The 6,331-nt window shown below is 60.4% G+C and overlaps 1 long non-coding RNA gene across 1 annotated transcript; it reads right to left on the bottom strand.

Moving 5' to 3' along the window:
* Positions 1-4,404: 4,404 nt before the first annotated feature.
* On the bottom strand, positions 4,405-6,331 carry LOC116779896. Its single transcript, XR_004354240.1, has 3 exons — positions 5,965-6,331; positions 5,036-5,315; positions 4,405-4,540 (listed from the first exon to the last, which is right to left on the bottom strand). It is a non-coding gene; the product is annotated as an uncharacterized LOC116779896 (long non-coding RNA).

The raw sequence follows: 6,331 nt of genomic DNA, 5'->3' as shown, positions 1-6,331 counted from the left end.
AATCCCCCCTAAATCCCACTCTCCTGTATCCTGAATCCCAGCACTTCACAGTGAGGAATCAGCATGGTGAGTTCTGGTTTTTTTGGGGAGTTTCATGGAAATAAAGGGATCCCAGTTGCCATGGAAACACCCATCCCAGTGCAGGATGGGGGCTTCCCTCCAATTTTAGGGATGTTGGGGGGTCCCCTGGTGCCAGGGATCTCTGATTCTACCATATCCCATTGCCATGGGAGTGATGGGAATGGATGGGGGGGTCTCAAACTTCACCATATCCTGCTGCTCTGGGAGTGACTGGGATGGTTGGGGGTCAAGCCACCTGTTTTTCAGGAATACCACCCCAGGGACCCCCCCAAGCACCCCTGAACCAACCAGAGATCCTTCCAACCCCCCCGAAGCAGCCCAGGGACCCCTCCAGTCCCCCCTAAACAAGCCCAAGAACCCCTCTAGCCCCCCATCCCAGGGAGTCCTAGCCCTCCTAAACCAGCCCAGGGAATCCCTGCCAAGGACCCCCCCAGAAACCCCCTAAACCAGCCCAGAGACCCCCTCAACCCCCCCCAAACCAGCTCCCCATCCTAAAGGACTCTGCCAGCCCCTTCTAAAACGAGCTTAGGGACCCCCCAAACCACCCTCAGATCGCGTGTGTCTGTCACACCCGTGTGGGATCCAGGTGTGTGTCTGTCACACCAAGATGTTTGTCCAGATGTGTGTCTGTCACACCCGTGCACCACCCAGGTGTTGTCATACCCCCTCTCCTCCCCGGTCTGTTCCCTTCACAGGCCAGGAGGGGACAGGCACAAGTGTCCCACGTGTCCCTGTCCCCACAGGTGTGCACACACACCTGCACACAGGTGTTGCTCAACAGGTGTTTTATGGTGTTCCTATCACCACGTGGCCTCCAGGGGGCGCTGAGGGAGGGGGTCTCAGGTGCCCCAGGTGTGCGGGCACAGCCCCCTCCCCAGAGCCCCGGTGTCACCTGCTCACAACCCGCAGTTATACACCCGCTCTGCCGTGGTCCTGCGGAACTCGGGGGGGCACTGAGTGAGTCCCGGGGGTCCTTGAGGGCATCTCGAGGGGCCCCTCAGTGCCTTCAAAGTGTCGACAGCGGAAGGCCCAGCGCCCTGGGACCCCCAGGTTGCTGGCGGTGGCCGAGGGTCTGCACAGTGGGTGTGCGGGACCCTGGCACGTTGTAATAGTGCACGTCGTCCCCGCTGTTAAAACCCGGCCTGGGGGCATATGGGGGGACACACAGGGGGGAGGACAGGACAGGGTGGGTGGTGAGGGGGGCAGTTCTGCCCCAGTTCCCCGCAATTTTACCCAAAAGGAGATTTATTTCACCCCAATCCACTCGTTCCACCCAAACATTCCCTTAATTGCACCTAAAATCCCCCTAATTTCAGTTAAAATGCACAATTTCACCCCAAATCCCTTAATTCCACCCAAAATTCCCTTAATTCCACCTAAAATCCCCAATTTCACCTAAAATGACCCTACTTCCACCTAAAATCCCTGATTTCACCTCAAATCCCCTTCATTCTCCCCCAGAACTCTTTATCCCTCCATCCCAGAACCCCCCTAGCCCAGTGTGGGGGTCCCTGGGGGTGTCCCCATGTCCCCACCTGTGCAGGGATGCCCCCCCAGTCCACTGTGGGGGTCCCCCATGTTGGCAATGCCTGTTGTCCACTGCAAGTCCCCATAGTTGAGCAGGACAAAGCAGGTGACACCATCGGAGGCCAGCACGGCCTGGAAAGTGTTCACCTGGGGGGACATTGTCACCGTGTCACACTGGCACTGCCACCCCCAGCTGTGTCCCCAGTCCTGTGTCCCCCAGAAAGTTGGGGACACCATGGCTGGGGACACTATGGTTGGTGCCACTGTGGCTGGGGACACCTCGCTTGAAGGCCAAGCCATTTGAGCCCCCTCCCCTCCTTGTCCCGTGTCTCACCTTGTCCGAGGCGGCCCCAAAATAGGCCACACGGTCCCAGGTGGCCACGAGGGCCCAGGTGGGGTGCGGTGGGGGGTCCCCTGGGGGCACAGTGGGTGCCAGGTCCTGTGCCAGGCGCTCCAGCAGCTCAGGGTCACGGCTCTGGCGGTACCAGACGTCCCCCCCCAGCCGCGTGTCCACGTCAGCCCAGTATGGGGCCACGAAGGGGCGGTGGCCAGGTAGTGGGAAGGGCTGGGGGGTGAACTCAGGACCCTCGTCCCGAACGACACCACCCCATTGTTGTTCACCTGGAGGCAAAGGGCACCTGTGAGACACCTGGGGGGCACCCACCAGTGACCCCCCAGTGGTCCCAGTTATGACACTGCCAGTCACAGTGACCCCAAACCGGGTGTAACCCCAGAACATCCCAGAATGGGCCTGGGACCCCAAGTGTCACCCCAGAACCTCCCCATATGGAGCTAGGATCTTCCAGTATGGGACTGGGACCCCCCAGGATGGACCTGGGACCCCCAGTGTCACCCCAGAACCTCCCAGGATGGGCCTGGGACCCCAAAACCACCTGGAGGTCCTGCAGGTGTCCCCCATGTCCCCAGGGGTCTCCACTCACCCATGTGGCCAAGAAAGGAGATGCCACCAACTCTGGTGGCCCCCATCCCACTTGCCATCCCCCCCTCCTGGTGTCACCCCCCAGTACCACCCTCCATGTCCCCTCTGTGTCCCTCCAGTCACGTGACCCACGTAGCAAGAGCGGTGGCTGCTCCCGAAGAAGGAGAAGTTTTCCCACAGAAAGATCTCGGGGCTTGTCCCGTCGTCCTCATGGGGAGTGGGCTCATCCCCCACGCCCGGCCCAAAGGGGTACAGGACCCCCCTGGGGACACACCACAGTCAGGGACGCCTGACACTGCCCAGGATGAACTGGGGTACCCCAGGATGGGCCTGGGACCCCCAGTATGGAGCTGGGACCTCCTGGTGTGAGACTCAAACCTCCCCATGTCACCCTGGGACCTCCCATTATGGGCCTGCAACCCCCAGTTGTCACCCCAGAACCTCCCAGTATAGGCCTAGGATCCCCAGCTGTCACCTTAGAACCTCCCAGGATGGAGCTGGGACCTTCCAGAATGGGACAGGGACCTCCCAAGATGGCCTGGGACCTCATACTGTGGGACTGGAACCTCCCAGTTTGGGTCAGGGACCTCCCAGTTTGGGCCTTGGACCCCCAGTGTCACCCCAGGACCTTACAGTATGGGTCTGGTACCTCCCCACTCTAGGCCTGGGACGCCAAACTCACCCGAGGGTCCCACGGGGGTCCCTGATGTCCCCAAGGGTCCCCATTGCTCTGTGAGGCCAAGGAGGAGGAGGATGAGGACGGGGGAGACCTTCATCTGTCCAGGCCTGGGGGAACAGGGGGTCCCTCCTCAGCCATGTCCCCATGTTACCCCCATGTCCCCAGTGACCCCCCATGTCTTCAATGTCCCCCATCTGTCCCCACGTCCCCCATGTCCCAATGTCCCCCCATGACCCCAATGATCTCCCATGTCCCCATGTCTCCCCATGTCCCCTCATGACCCTCCATGTCCCCCCATGTCCTCCAATGTCCCCATGTCCCCCAATGTCCCTATGTCCCCCCCGTCCCCCATGTCCCCCCCAATGTCCCCACTCACTGCACTCCCATGGTCCCAGTCTGTCCCAGTGCTGTGACTGGAGCCACTTTATCCCCAGGGAGGGGACAGGCTGGGGGGTGGCTGGGGGGGCTGACACAGGACACCCCCAGGTGGCACCTCCCAGGGCCCCGGGCAGTTCCGTCTTTGCCCAGACCGCAACTGGGGGGGGACTGGGATGGACTGGGAGAGGCTGTGGGGGGACACTGAGGGGGGCTGGGATGCATTGAGAGGCACTTGAGTGGTACTGGGACATATTGGGGGACACTGGGATGCTGGGGAGGGACACTGGGGGCACTGGGACAAAGGGAGGGATTTGGGAACACTGTGGCAGATGGGGGTGGGGACTGGAATGCACTAGGAGGGACTGAGGACAGTGGGGGCACACTGGAGGAGACCGGGATCAACTGGGATGCCTGGAAGAGACTGGGGGGGAATTACTGGGTGAACTGGGAACACTGAGGAGCACACTGGGGGAAACGGGGGGGGGGGGGGAGGCTGGGGTGTACTGGGAGGAACTGGGGACACTGGGGAGGGACCCCCCAGCTGTGCAGCCACCCCCTTCCCCCCGGGGCACTCGGATGTCCGGGAGCCCCCCCCCACCCCCCCCATCCGTGCCCCCCCGCACCTCCCCCCCCCGTGGGACTCGGGCCTTGGGAAATATTGACCCACGGGGGGGAGGGGGGCACACGGAACCGCCCGGGGCGGGACCCCCCCCCCCGGCCCTGGGAACCCCCCTCCGCATTCCCACGCTCCTGCTTTCCCCACAACTCCCGGAATTACACCCACAAATCACCCGCAAACGGCGTTTTCCTCCCCAACTTTTATTTTTTGGGGGGGGGGAGGGCAGGGCGGGTTTGAGGGATATAGAAACGCGGCTGTTCCGTCTCCGGGGCGGTTTCGGGTCATGGCAGCGGCGAAAAGCCGATTTTCCGCATCACTGGGAGGAAAAAAAGGAAAGGTCCAGGGGAGCTTTGGGGCGGTTTCCCTCTATTTTGGTCATTTTCATGCTTTTTTGAATTTTCTCCTGTTTTCTAGGGCTGTCTCCCCTCCCCCCCCCCCCCCATCCTCTTCGGGAGGCTCTTGCCCCTTTTTTTTGGTCACTTTCCCCCCTTTTTTGGCTCTTCCCCCCGTTTTTGTGCTACCCTCCCCTTTTTGGGGGCTCTTTCCCCTTTTTTGGGGTCTCTTTCTCTTTTTTGGACTCTTTCTCCCCCTTTTTGGGCTCTTTCCCCCCTGTTTTTGGCTCTTTCACCTCTTTTCTCTTTTCCCCACTTTTTTAGGCTCTTTCCCTCCTTTTTGAGCCTTTTCCATCTTTTTTTTTTTTCCATCTTTCCCCTTGCTGGGTGGGCTCTTCCCCTCTTTTTCACGCTCTTTTCCCCTTTTTTCCTTCCACCCCCACAAGCCCCTCCCCCTTTGCTCCCCCAGGTGCCCCCACCTGGCTGAAGTCAGGAGCCCTCCAGGCCTGTGCCAGCTCCCTCGTGTCCCCTGTCACTGTCCCGTCGGGGCCCCGCAGGTCATTGGTCGTGGCCCCATCGTAGTCCCCGCAGAGGCCACAGAGGGTCCCCCGTGTGTCCTTGTCACCTCCAGGGTCACCCCCTGGGCTCCCAGTTCCACCTGGAATCCTGGGATCCACCCGATCCGGAGGTCCCGCCTGACTCTGTGATGTTCAACTTCCCCGAGAGCTCCGCAGGGAGGGAGGTGGGGACTCCGTTGAGCTGGAAAAGCCAAATTGTGAGGGATTTTGGTACTGGATGTGGGAGGGGGATTGGAGGAGTCTGGGTGGGAAAGAAGGAGTTTGGGGAAAATGATGGGATGGGTCAAGGCATGGTGGGATGAGGGACAGCCTGTGTTTCATGAAATTGGGAAGAAATGAGCAATTTTAGCAAAAATGATGGGGTCCAGTCTATGGATGTGTCATAGTGACCACTGCCCACAGAACTGCTTCCCTGGCATGCAACTGGGAGAAAGAGGAGCAATGAGGGGAAAAAAAGAGCAGTTTTAGGCAAAATGATGGGATGGATCAAGGCATGGGGGGGGGTGAGATGAGGGGCAACCCATATAGGTGCCTCTCTGGCACAAAATTGGGGGGAAAAAAGAGTGACTGGGGGGAAAAAGAGCAATTTTAGTCAAAATTATGAGGTGGGTCAAGGCATGGTGAGGGACAACCCATGTAGGTGCTTCCCTACCATGAAATCAGAGGAAAAAAGAGCAATCTGGGGCAAAATCAAGGTCAGAACATCTTGTGGGGATGGGATGGGACAACCCACATGGACTTTTCCCAGCAGAAATAAAGGAGAAAACCCAGATTTTTGGTTAAAATCAAGGTCAGGAGAACTTCAGGGTGCACTTCTGGGCCCAACTCACCCAGACCCTGCTGTCCGTGCGGGCAGTGATGAGCCCGTGGTGGGTGAAGAGGTGAAGGGCCACCACCCCTGGGTGGTCCCCGATGTCCCCAATGACCCCCAGCCGGAACCAGGTGGGGGCCCGGACGTCACACACAGTGGCCACCACGTAGACGCCGGTGGCCAGGGTGGCCCCGGGGAGGCCATCGAAGGTGACAAAGTGGGTGGGAGAGGACAAGAGGCACCGCCCTGGGCGGGGGCACAGGTCCGGGTGCCATTCAAGAGGTCACAGGTGTGGCCCAGGGGGAGAGGGGCGGCACTGGAGCCCCCCTGGGCCCCGGCACGTGCAGGACTGGGAGCAGTCCCGGGTCAGGATGGTCTGGGATCTG

This window comes from Chiroxiphia lanceolata, chromosome 32 (genome assembly GCF_009829145.1).
Source record: "Chiroxiphia lanceolata isolate bChiLan1 chromosome 32, bChiLan1.pri, whole genome shotgun sequence".
Lineage (NCBI taxonomy): Eukaryota > Metazoa > Chordata > Aves > Passeriformes > Pipridae > Chiroxiphia > Chiroxiphia lanceolata.
The sequence above is the reverse complement of the archived record's forward strand: the minus strand, read 5'-3'. Positions and strand labels throughout refer to the sequence as shown.